This window comes from Rhinatrema bivittatum, chromosome 2, assembly GCF_901001135.1.
Source record: "Rhinatrema bivittatum chromosome 2, aRhiBiv1.1, whole genome shotgun sequence".
Lineage (NCBI taxonomy): Eukaryota > Metazoa > Chordata > Amphibia > Gymnophiona > Rhinatrematidae > Rhinatrema > Rhinatrema bivittatum.
The window spans coordinates 465,497,550-465,510,666 of record NC_042616.1 but is presented as its reverse complement, the minus strand read 5'-3'; the positions used below and the strand labels follow the sequence as shown (position 1 = coordinate 465,510,666).

Below are 13,117 nucleotides of genomic sequence, written 5' to 3'. Positions count from 1 at the left end.
ATCATTGATATATACCTAAATATATAGAGAATTTTTTTTTTTGAGGGGGAAGGAGGATACTTTCACTTGTTTTATAACCCTCTCCTCTCTTTAGGCCACACACACTGCAGCAATGATACTTGGCCAGAAGTAATTCTGTCTTTGGAGCCTGCAAACACTGTCTCTAAGTCTGGACTCTAGATGAGGCTGTTGGGACGACAGACTCTCTCCCCCCTCCCCCCCCATCACCCCCTAGGGACCCGCCATTGCTCCCTCTGGCAGCATCCCCAGCTCAGGGAGCAGAAACAGAGCCTGGCAATTAAACCCCAGACCATCTGCAAGAGACACCATTGGAGATGCGATCTTTTAGGACTGGCTGTTGACTCGGTGAAATGTAAAGAAAATGTTTTTTCACGAACATTGCATGCACAGAGAGAAATCCCTGCACTAAATGTTAGGAATTAGCTGTCTTACATCTGTCCTTTGAGGTGTTTGGTTTTTTTTTTTGGCTAGTGCACCAATTCATTTCTCTACCTGGTTTCTCACATGCATTTGGGGGCATAGCCTTCACACACTCCTCAGAGTGCTTGGTACTCGTGGGCCTGCAAATGAAGGTTCAAGGGAAACTCCTTGCAGAATTTCCCTTGAAAATCTGCAAGTGCAAAGAACATGAAGATAAAGTACTTTGCAGGGATTTTGAAATGAAATCCTCGAGACATACTTTACTGCATCTGATCCACCACATCCCTGGGCCTGCCTCTTTTCTGACATGGGTAAAAGTCATTTTAGCAGCCTTTACAGGAAGAGGAGGCAATTTTCAAACGTAGATAATTTTTTTTTTGTCAGTAAATACAAGTTTACCCCCATAACAATGTCTGAAAATTGCCTCCCCTTTCCCCCATGATATAACTAGGAAAGCCACTGCATATCTGCTCTAGGGAGAACTAGCAAGATTGACACTTATGTACCTTGAGCAGTAATAGCTGACATTATTTTAGCTAATTCAGATGATTAAAACAAATATCAGCATGAAGATTCCCCATCAGCTTGCAAAGCTTTTCTTTCTTAGTCACTCATACCAATCTAAGTTAGTCAGCTGGGTCACTGCTTTGTTGATCCTGCTCAAAACTCTTTGAGGGCATCATATGACAGATAAAGCAGGGGGTTTTCAGCAAGAGCCACAAAATGGAGAAGTCTGTTCTTACTTGATAATTTCCTTTCCTTGAGTCCAGTCAGACCAGTCCAGATGAGTAATGTTATGCTCACTGACCAGCAGATAGAGATCAGCAGAGGTTTGCTAATATAGGCATTCGTGCAGACCTCAACCTGCCAATATTACCTGTAACAAGGCAACTTTGGAAAATTTCTTCTCCCAGTTTTAACATTTTTTTTTTAACCAAAGAGCTTCCAAGCCTAAAACAATAACATACAAAAAAAAATATAAGTACTATTTACAGATCTGAAAACCAACATAACTAGCTTCCACTCTCTATAAAAATTCTTCTTGCAGCTCTACCAAATTCTTGTTGTTTGGCAGCATAGGAAGGCTCCTGGGCTGGTCTCACTGGACTCGGGGAAAGGACATTATCAGCTAATTATCTCCTTCCTCTTTACCCAGTTAGACCAGTCCTGATGAGTGGGATGTTCCCAAGCTATTCCTGAACTTGGCGGGACTCTAGCCAAACCCACTTGCAACACTTCCGAGGCGAACAAGACACCTTTCCTGGCCCTAACATCAAACAGATAATGCCTAGAAAAGAAATGCAAGGAAGACCAAACAAAGTTCTGCCCAAGAAGCTGCTTGAGCTCTAATGGAATGTGCTCTGATCTGTTTGGGCAAAACCTTATCTCTTATCAATATAAGCAGTCACAGCAACCTCTGTAATCCAATGCGTTATTGACACCTTTGTAGCTGCCTCACCCTTCTTAGCACAACTAAAGAAAATGAAAAGATGATCTGATTTTCTGATTTTCTGAACTCATATGTGACCTACAGACATCTCAAGAGAAGAGAACTCTCCTTACATCTAAACGATGCAGCAGATATTTTCCCACATCAATTTACCTACGTAAAGGTAAACAGATAGCTTGATTCAATTTATTTAGATATTTTATATACCATCATTCCATGTAAAGATCACAACAGTTTACAAAGTAAAATTCATAGCTATACTCGGCAGATAATGATGGGTTACAGAGGTAGTATTCATAAACAGGCATTAAGATCTATCAAATGTACCTCTACATATTAACTAAAGATCTGGAACAAAAGATATGAAGTATGGAAATAAATTAAAATAAAATTTCACACAGTCAGTACATGGAGCTTTTTACAATCTCGTTAAATTTGTTCCTCGTGCATCAGTTAAAATCTCTTGTCCTTCTTGTTATTGTGGATCTCTGCATTCTGATGTCTTAAAGTTAGGTTGTATGCATTTTTTGAAAAGCCATGTTTTTAGCTCACATTTAAATCTCTTTCTTTCTGGTAACAAATGTAACATCTCAGGTAGGGAATTCCAAAGTTTTGGACCTGCTGTGGAGAACACACGATCTCTTACATGTGCCAGGTGTGTGCTCCGTATTGTGGGGATACTCAGAAGTCCTTTATTTTGAGATCTTAGTGTTCGTTGCGCTGTGTATGGTTGTAACATCACACCTATCATACCGGTGTTACTCGAATGTATGATTTTGAATATTAATGTTAATACTTTAAAATGGAGTTGGGATTGTACTGGCAAGTGTACAGTGAAATCAGCGAGGGGTGTAATAGGAACTAGGAAATTTGATCACAACAGTCTTGCTGAGGCATTTTAAAACTATTTGTAATGGTTTTAAGAAACGTGCAGGAAGACCGAGAAATAAAATTATTACTTTTGACAATCAGAAGGATTTTGAGACAATAAAGATGCTTGAACATTCAGTTTTCAATTCAGATTTTCATCTTTCTAATCTTTTTGATTAAAAGAATTTTCTAAAAAGCCATCATAACATTTTTTATACCTGTTTTCCAAGTATGAGTAGATTTTTCTACTCGTTTTTCAACTATATAACTGAGGTATGTAATCGGGACTTAATTTTTAATAAAAATAAAGTTTAACAACATAGAACACTAAGGAACAAAGAAAACAAGGAAATCAATTTCGTTTTAGTTAGTAAAGCTTTATTTTAAATTAGTGTTCGAATAGATTTAAACTTAAATTTCATTGGTCAAAGGATAATATAAATAAAGAGCGCATGCGCCAGCATTCTTGTCTCAGAAAATTACAGTAGCGATACTGCACTGAAGATAAAATTATGGATGCTGAGATTTCCTGTTGAAGGTAATATTTATTATCGAGTTTTATATACCGTCGTTCGGTTTCGCCATCACAACAGTTTACAAAGTTTCAATGATTAACAGAGTTTCCAAAAGGTTTAACATAGAAAGTATCATTTTATAAACTTAGTTTATGGTTAATCTTTACATGTTTTGGTTCTTTGTTATAATATTCTCATGCATTTCATCTACCAGCTTTGCTAATGTTAATAGGATGTGAGTGGTGTTTTTAAGCCATTGGGTGAGTTGATATGCTTTGGTGAACATCCATGTTTTTAGCTCTTTTTTAAAAGTTTTCTTGTGTTCTTAGTTCGATTGGGAGGGAGTTCCAGAGTTTAGGGCTTCCTAGAGAAATTGCTCTCTTTTGAGTTGAGGTGATTTGTTTAGAAAGAGCAGGTGGAATCTCTAATAGTCCTTTATTTGCTGATCTGAGGTTTCTGTTTGGAGCATGCAATTTTATGGATGAACTTAGCCAGTTTGTTTGTTCTTCATATATTATTTTGTGTAGTATGGATAGTATTTTGTATTCTATCTTAAATTTTATTGGGAGCCAATGCAGTGATAACAGTGTCGGCGTAATGTGATCATGTTTTTTAGATCCAGTTAGTATTCTTGCCGCTGCGTTTTGTAGGATTTGGAGTGGTCGTATGATGTTGAGAGGTAAGTTGAATAGGAGGGAGTTGCAGTAGTCCAGATTGGAGAAGATGAGTAATTGAAGGACTGATCTGAAGTCATTGTGGGAGAGGAAAGGTTTTATTGACGAAAGTGTTAGGAGTTTATGATATCCGTCTTTGATTTTAGTTGTGATGTGGTTCTTGAAGGAAAGTTCCTTGTCAATTATGACTTCTAGATTTCGGGCATGATTGACTGGAGAGATAACCACTTTTTGATTCATCAGGTTGCGTGGTGTTAGTTGAGGAGTGTTGTTCTTTCTGTCTAATATGATTATTTCAGTCTTATTGAAGTTAAGGATGAGTTTCATGTTGGTTAGTATTGCTTTATTCTGTTTAGGTAATGGCTGTTTTTTGTAGGTTTCTTCCAGCGAGTTGTGTATTGGTATTAATATTTGTATGTCATCCGCATAGATGAAGTGGGGTCAGATTAAGGCTTGATAGGAAGTGGACATATTGGAAGCAGATAGATGTTGAAGAGTGTCGCTGATAGATCGGAGTCTTGGGGAACTCCGGTGTCTAGGTTTATTTTTTTTTGAAATGGTGTCGTTGATCAGCACTTGGTAGGTTCTTTGTGATAGGTATGATGTGAACCATTGTAGAGTTTTCTCTTTTGCACCAATTTCTGATAGGCGGTCAATCATTATAGAATGGTTTACCGTGTCAAAGGCAGCTGATAGGTCGAGTAGGACTAGCAGGTAGCTGTGGCCCTTTTCAAAACCTTTGAGTACGGTGTCGTTTATTGATAGTAGTAGTATCTCCGTGTTCAGTTGTTTCCTGAAGCCAAATTGCGTGGGTAGTAGAATGTTGTTTTCTTCAAGGTGATCACTGAGACAGGAGTGTACGTTTTTCTCAATGATTTTGGCAATGAATGGTAGATTTGATATGGGTCAGTAGTTCAGTGGGTTTTCTAGATCAAGACTGTTCTTTTTCATAATGGGTTTTATAACTGCAGATTTTAGGCATTCTGGGTAGTTTCCTTCAGTGAGGGATAGGTTTACAATGTCAGTCAGTGTTTTAGTTATTGATGGTTCAATATTTTTGATCGTCGTAATGGGTTTAGCATCAATAGGGTGTTTAGCTGGGTTCATTTTTTTTATGATCATTTGGATTTCCAGTGAAGATGCCAGCTTGATGTTTGAAGGTTCTGTATTTTCTGGTCCTGTGAGTTGTTGTTGAGGTTATTTATGAAGTTTTTGATTTTTTCATTAAAGAAATCTGCGAAGTCGTTACTAGTGATCTTTGATGTTGATTGTAACTGGTCATCATTGGATGATTTTGTTAGGCCTTTTACGATGTTGAAAAGCATCTTTGGGTTATGTTGGCATTTGTTTATTTTGTTTGAGTAGAAGGTTTTTTTTGTTTTGTGGATGTGTTTTTTGTATTCTGCTAGTTGTGCTCTGTATGTGTTAAGTAGAGTGGTTGTTTTGTTGTTGTTCCTCCATGTTTTCTCTTTTTTTCTGAGTTCACGTTTGACTGATCTGATGATGTCATTGTACCATCGATTCTGGTGTTTTGGGTTTTTTATTGTTTTCTTTATCATGGGGTTTATCTTATCTGCTACTGTTTTAGTTATGGTGAGCCATGACAAAGTTGCGTACTCTGCCTTTGAAAGGTCTATGCATGTTAGTTCTGTTTGTAAATTTGCTTGAAGTGTTTCTATGCAAAAAGGTGGTCAATATGAGAAGGATTTAGGTGGGTTTTTTATTATTGTAAATTTACGGTTTGACTATAAATTTGCTTGGATTATAGAGTGGTCCGACCACGGTATCTTCGTGATCTTTGTTTGGTGGTTAGACCATATGTCAGTGTTGAAGATGAGGTCTAGTGTGTGACCTGCTTTGTGTGTTGGGCCATTGATGATTTGACTAAGGCCTAGGGATGAGAGCGCGTCAATGATTGATGAGCATGTGGGAGAGTGGGGGACGGTTATCTATATGTATGTTGAAGTCACCTAAGACGATTATGGGTTTGTTGATAGATATTTTAGTCAAGAAGCAGTTCCGATCCAGCGTATTAGGGGGACAGTATATCAGACACATTTGTAGATTTGGTGAGTCAATAGTGGCAATTTCCATTGGGCTGTAGTTGTTAGTTGGAAGTAATTTCATCTGTAAGTTTTTTTTGATGAGTAGCATTAGGCCTCCGCCTTTCTTTTTTGGCCTGGGGATTGAAAAGGTTCTGTAGGTAGAGTTGTTGATTTGGTTGATTAGTACTGTGTCTATGTTTTTTACCCATGTTTCCATAATTGCTATGAAATCTGGCTTGTCATCTTGAAGTAGGTCATTGATGATGAGTATTTTCTTTATTATGGATTGTGCGTTAAATAGCAGGAATGAAAGTGTTAAGTACCTGTTGAATGTTTTATTGTTGATGTGAGTCATGGTAGGGGTGTTTGTGTTTTTTATTTGTTTTCCTGTTTGTGTCATTTAGATTATTACTAAGTTTAGGTCTTTTCTTTGCACTAAGGCTTGCACTAAGGGGTGCACAAAGGGGAGTGCTCCTTTGGCGCACAACGCCTGGTGGCTCGCCTCGTTTAAAGGTCCGGGGCTAGTGGTGATGACGTCGGGGGCAGCGGGCCTCCCAACTGCGGACTTTGCGTCTCCTTTTGGTTCTGTTTCCACCTTTTTTTTCAGGCTTCTGCCTTCTTTTCCCTTCTCTTTCTTGTTGTGGTAAGGCGCAAATATAATATTTAAAATATTATATTTATATATATTTATAATATCTATATTTTTATATATATATATATATATATATATATAAAATAAATATTTAGAATATTTAGAATATATAAAATATAATAAGGAGTAAATCATTATTTTACATATTCAAGTTGTAAATTTACCATTTAATTCTTTGTTTTATAACTTTGTAGTTCGAGCCTTGACACAGCCAGTATGGCGAAACTTTAGCGGATGTCGGCTCTCATTTCGAACAATCTCTTTGGCTTTTGAACCTGTATAAGCCATTCATTGGTCACCCACTTGGTGTATATATTCATCAGTAAGATCAACATGGCTGTATCTAAAAGAAGATGACTATTTATATAACATCAAGATTCAGATAAGTGGAATTTTTACAATTATTCAGATGTACTGTTTGAAAGAATTATCAATGACACACTCAGTGATTCATAAGAATTGATATTTATATGATTTTATGCTTTGCAGCAACTAGTGTTAAATTTTTCAAAAACATTTTTTAGAAAACAAAAAAATAATAATAACAAAAAATTGTTGGAAATAATAAAAGTAAATTAGGTGGCTGGAGGTTTTTTTTTTTTTTTTAAGACCAATGATTGACACAACCTCTTGAATACCAAAGCGTTCCATTGAGAACAGGTATTGAGGCTCTGAGGTCTTTTTCCTCCTTTTGGATGACATCCAGTTTAACAGCATTTATTTAGAATGATATAGATATATATATGTGAAGTTTCTTCTTTTTGGATGGTGCATTGTTTCTTCACATTTGCCTGTACTTTTCTAAAACCCATTCATCTGAAGTAATTTGTACCCATCTCTGAAAAATCTTGACAGGCAACTACTTGTCTCCGGAACCTTATATTAGGTCCCCAAAACTCATCTGGAGTTACATGAGGAACAAGCAGTTCTTGAGGATCCATCCTTGCCACCTGACTAGCACTAGAATTGCCCTTGCTTAAACCTCCTATTACCCCAAAATATATTTCAGGCTGGAACCAAACGCAAAGTTCCCTTAGCACTGTATTTCAGAAGCCTCAATACTTTGGAATCATCTTAAACCTTGGCCATTTTCTCCAAATCTTCAAACAGATTTTATTTAAAGGGCAGCTTCATCAAACTAGTCTTAGATATTGAATTCGCAGACCAATTCTGCAACCATAGCAACCTTCTAGCCATCACTATGGATGCCATACATCTTGCAGAAATATGCATCAACTCAAAGAACATATCTGCCATATATGCTGCTCCTTGTTCCAAATAGGACTCCTCAATGACCTCAATACCTATTACTGCTATTTCCTTTTGGAAATGCATCAAATGCAAGCCAGACCTTGCCAATATCCAGTTATGTGCAGTTATCTTCAGTGCTGGGCTTGCTTTAATACAGACTATATTTTAGTCCTGTACATGCTTAAGAGTCGTACCTCCTTCTACTAGTATGGTAGTTCTCTTGGACACCAAACAAACCAGAGTGTTCACCTTTGGAAATTTCTTCTGAATTCTCCTTCTCTTGAGCCACTAAGTGATGCAGTTTAGCCAAACAGTGACTTCCCTTAAAAATTCAGCTCAAAGAAATCCACTCTAGATCAATCAGTTCCTTCACTGCTTTATGCAGAAGAAATTACTTTGAAGGCCTAATACTGATCATAATAGGGTCCTCAACAGAACTAGACATCTCTTCCTATGCTCTATAATATTTAAGGTATGCAAAGATTGAGAAAGTAGGGAAGAAAGTTCCTCCCTTCAGAAAAGGTGCATCATAGAAGTGCTGTAGATGAGACAGACTGACAATGTTAGATTACTCACTAAATTGGTAGCTGTATAGGTGGAGGATCCCAGCAGGAGCAGAAATAGTTGTATCCAGGGCATCGAGCCAGGGAGAGCAGGCCCTCGAGGAGTGAGCTCCTGACTTCCCGCGCTGACCCCTTTAAGAAAGGGGCTGGCTTCACCGCGCACATCCCGGCCGCAGGGGTAGGCTGTTCGATGTTGCGGTAGGCCCCGGGGATCTAGAGCCGTCTGGACCGTGGCCGGAAGGGGTAAGCTTGGTCAGCCTCCTTGGCATAACACCATTCTCTCCTTCAGGAAGAAATTTACCCTCTTCCGACTCTCACCTCACTAATAGCATCTTAAGGCACCTTAAATCCCTCCAGGGAATCCTTTGATTCAGAAAAATCCTCCTTATCCACTTTCCTCTCCTCACCCCTGGGTCTTTTCTACTCAAGCCTCCTGCTGCTTCTGAAGGGACAGGAAAGCACCGCAGTGGAACCTAGGTCTGACCTCTGTTCCATTCAAAAAGCCTAATGTAAACATTAAGAAATTCCACAGAAACCGAGGCACCATGCCATGGAAAAGGGCCTCCAATGCTGAGAGAGAAGAAAATGCCCCTTTAAAAGCTGCTGCCCAGCTGAGCTTTGGTACTATAACTAGCTGCTTGATCCGTGGGACTGAACAAAGAAAGCTCAAGGTCCCTTTCATTCACCCATGCTGCTAACATGGCCTCATTCCAGCTGCGGTTGAAAAAGCGCCTACAGAAACAGACAAAAATGACAATCCTGCTGAAGCATCCCATCTCCCTACCCCTCTACCTCAGGGCCACCAAATCATCACCCCTTTGAGAATCTCTTTCCTCCAATAGCCCCAATATAACTTAGAAGCTCCCCTACACTGCAGCTTCCTCATGCCGCAAATGGTACAGAGAGCAGGCTTCTTCCCGTGCTCTGCAAAAACTGCCATGTCTCCCCTGCATCTCAATACAGCCGAAGCAAGAGCACTGCCGAAATCAGAAAAAATGATTTGAAATCCCAGCGACTCACCCAGTTATCCTTTCTGTGATCCTTGTAACAAGTTTCAGTACTATCAAGTCCTTGTGATTCTTTTTTTGTTGTTTGTTTTTTTTTTAAGAGAAGAGACTTGCATGCAGAAGGGAGACAAGAAGAAGGGGGAGGAGGGGAAGAAGACTAGATCTATTCCCAAACCCCAAACCATATAAAAAAAAAAAAAAAGCTCCAAGACTTTCTCCTCTGGAGCTGCCTTAAAGTGGATTATTCCAACCTGGAGCAATGCTCAACTGAGGGAGAGAAAACAGGTCTGTCAACTCTGGAGCCATTGCCTAACAATCCTCTCTTCTCCAGCCTATCTAGGCCTTAAATTACAACACAGGATGTACATTCTACCATCTACTGGAGAATACTGGCAAGCTGAAATCAACACGGATGCCTATAAGAGTGACATCAGTGAACCTGTTGATCTCTGTCTCCATCTGCTGGTCAGTGAGCATATCCCACTCATCTGGACTTGTCTGACTGAATGAAGAGGGAATTTCTGATTTTCAGGTTACACATAATAAATATTTAATCAGGTACATTTGTAAATGTATAGGCTAAGAACAAGGCACAGCTTGATTACCCTTGAAGACCAGACCTGTTTGTAGTCCTTGAGAACCCTATAAAGCAGGCACACCATGGCAAACAGCTCAACAGTGCGTCAGTAAGGATATTTTAAGACACAGGGCCACTACCTTAATAAAAAGGTACACAATTTTTATTCTAAAATAACATAAAAAAATGCATTTCACAATAAGGTTTATCAAAAAAGAAAACAGAACTATAAGTAACAGGAAGAAACAGTACCAAGAATCAAAGTAACAATTTGAGCTGGTATTGCTGCATAAATATACAGAGCTGGAAGTTGTCAACTACTTTGAGTTCTACCCTCTGCTGTATTCTCAGTCATCTCTCTGCATTCCTTCCATTGCTAGTCACTCTGTCATCTCTGCACTCCCAGAGTCACCACTGTCTCTTGAGGTCAACCTCTCTTGTTTTTCTTCACTGCCACCTTCTCAGCCAAGTCCTCAATGATTATCTTTTCTCTTATATCCCCAATCGCAAAACTTTGAATAACTCCTGATACGACTTCAGGCTCTGGCTCTCCATGTCAGAATTATGCTTTTCTATGTAGTCAGTGACTTTTCTCATCTTTATCTTTGTACATTCTTCCTTCTACATAAGCTTGGTACGGCTTGAAGTTCCTTTAGCAATATGAAGCATTTAAGTTCCTCGATGTTCCCCGTCTTAAGCTCAACTCCTAACCCTCTCACCCCTTCTACAGCTTTAGAATTCTCCTTCACGCCAATGGTCCAATACCTTAGCTTCCCGCAGTCTGCTCTGATATGTATACTCTCTTTCTCTTTTATATTAACTAAATTATTGCCCTCCCCCCACACCAAAGTAATTCAATTACAGTATTTGTTACAGTAGACAAATCCAGCTAATCTATCCTCCCACATTTGTAGTAATCAAAGCTCTTATCTCTCAGTTTGCTTGTTATCAAGAAATCAGTGTATCGGCCATGGTAGCAACTAACATCTTTTCGAGCCCAAAACTAAAAAGTCAGTCAAAACACACAGCAGGATTGCAATCCATGCTTTGATGTGTCTTGAAGGGGGTGATGGGAGATTTGTAATAGCCATAGTCAGTCCTTTGTGAAACCAGACTTTCTAAAATATTTTAACTTCTCTCTGAAAACAGGAACAATTATTGAAGTGATTCTATTGAAATAGCCATTAGGAATTAAATACCTCTGAGAATAAAAAAAAAGCACTTATAAAGAAAGGATTAAAATTAATAATGTGGTTCAATTTTAAAATTGCTTCACCCCAGTCTACTTTTGATATGAAATGCATAAAATCCAGACAGGACTACTGCATTATTTAAAGTAGTTTAGAGTAAAACATTAAATGTACAGTATTAATTTATTTTTAATACAAATAAATCCAAGATTACAAAAAATAAATAAATAAATAAAAAATGTAATGTGAATGAACACAGAAAGTACACACAAAGGGCAACTCCACCATCTCCTCCCATTCCTGTTCCATGCTCTCAGCGGGGTATGCTGTCAGGCAGTGAGGGATTGCAAGGGCAGGATTTTGATGCTGAGCACTGCCTCTGCTTATCATTCAAGATGGGGTGACGGGGGACGGACAGAGGGCCACCTGGAACCCAAGGCAGTGACAGGTGAGGGAGGCAGATCCAAACCCTGAGATTTGCAGGAATTTTAAGAAGTACTTTTGGACAATAACTGCCAGAGAGGGAAGAGTTAAGGAAGCAGCTGATATTTACAGAGAGCATGTGGTGGAGGTGGCAGCAATAGCTCTCAGCAGGGGGGGGGGGGGGGGGGGGGGGAGGAGGAAAAAGAATGAAGCCTAAGGCCCCGATTTCCAGAATCATTTATGTTCGTCCTGCCCAAGATTTCCTCTTTTTGAGCCTCAGATCTTGCAAAGAGCTGTGCCTCTCTGTTGATTCCCAGCTACTATGTTTCTCTCCAGCACAGACAAGAAGGAGATGTGTGCTGCAGTGGCAAGTGTCATGAAATTTACTTCAGAAAGCTACACTTTCAACTGCACTTTGCATGGTGTGAATTTCCTGATGGCACAGATAAGCAGCGCTTCCTCCCTTCCAGGAGATTTCTGCCCTATCTGGCAGGGAGGCAGGAAGAAAACTCTGAAGGAAAAATCCCCCCCACCGCCCAAGTTTGTACACAGAGTCCCCATGAGTCCCTTCCCCTGCAGCAGCAATACAGAGCAGCTGATTAGAGAAAAGGCTGGGGGTGGGGCAGCCTACCTACACGTGTGTTTATGGAAGAAGTAAAATGCAACAGAGGGGAATAATTATTATAATAAAAGAAATTTGGGTAGAAAACGTATCCCAAGATCTGTACTATCTTTTATCGTCTCCACCGTAATATGATTAAAATAAGGTAACATTCCAAAACAATCGCTTCACAAGAACATACTGGGAGAAATCCTTCTTGAGCCAGAGATTAGTATGCAATGTGTAAATAGAAAGAGACTCCCAGGTGGGTCATAAAGGATTTCCATGCAGGTGTGCTCAGAGGCAGTGGGCCAGAAAACCTGTAATATATACACTGCAGTGTTACTTCAAACAACATTTAATTTTACTTTCCTTGCAAGATTCATCTTCTCAGTTAGTGTTTAGGGAGAGGCTTGAGCACACTGCATTGTCAATCTGCATGTCTAAGCTGTCCTGTCGCTGGCTGCCACCTCACAAGCTGCTAACTGTTCACCGGAGGACTGGAACACCAAGTTCTCCAGATCAGAAGTGTGTGATTATTTTTTTTTTGTTTTGTTACTCTTATCAACAGTACTGTAGAGAATGTTTAGCTTAATACTAATTTTTTTATTGGTTTTATTATTGCTATACTGATATATTCTCTTTGATGTATTATGTGATTTTGAATGTATTGTGCTATATTGATGTCTTTTATGTACCATATTTTTCGCTCCATAAGACGCACCTAGGATTCAGAGGGGGAAAATGAAAAAAAAAAAAAAATTGTGCTAAACCGGCTCTGCGTCTGGGCGTCTTATGGAGCAAATTAGGGGAGTGCATAGATTTTTTTTTTCTCCCCATTTTGTTTTCGGGTCTGGG

At 39.2% G+C, this 13,117-nt stretch overlaps 1 protein-coding gene across 1 annotated transcript in view; it reads right to left on the bottom strand.

Annotated features, from left to right (window-relative positions):
- Window positions 1-13,117, bottom strand: part of DROSHA (drosha ribonuclease III) — a 401,585-nt gene that overhangs the window by 214,362 nt on the left and 174,106 nt on the right.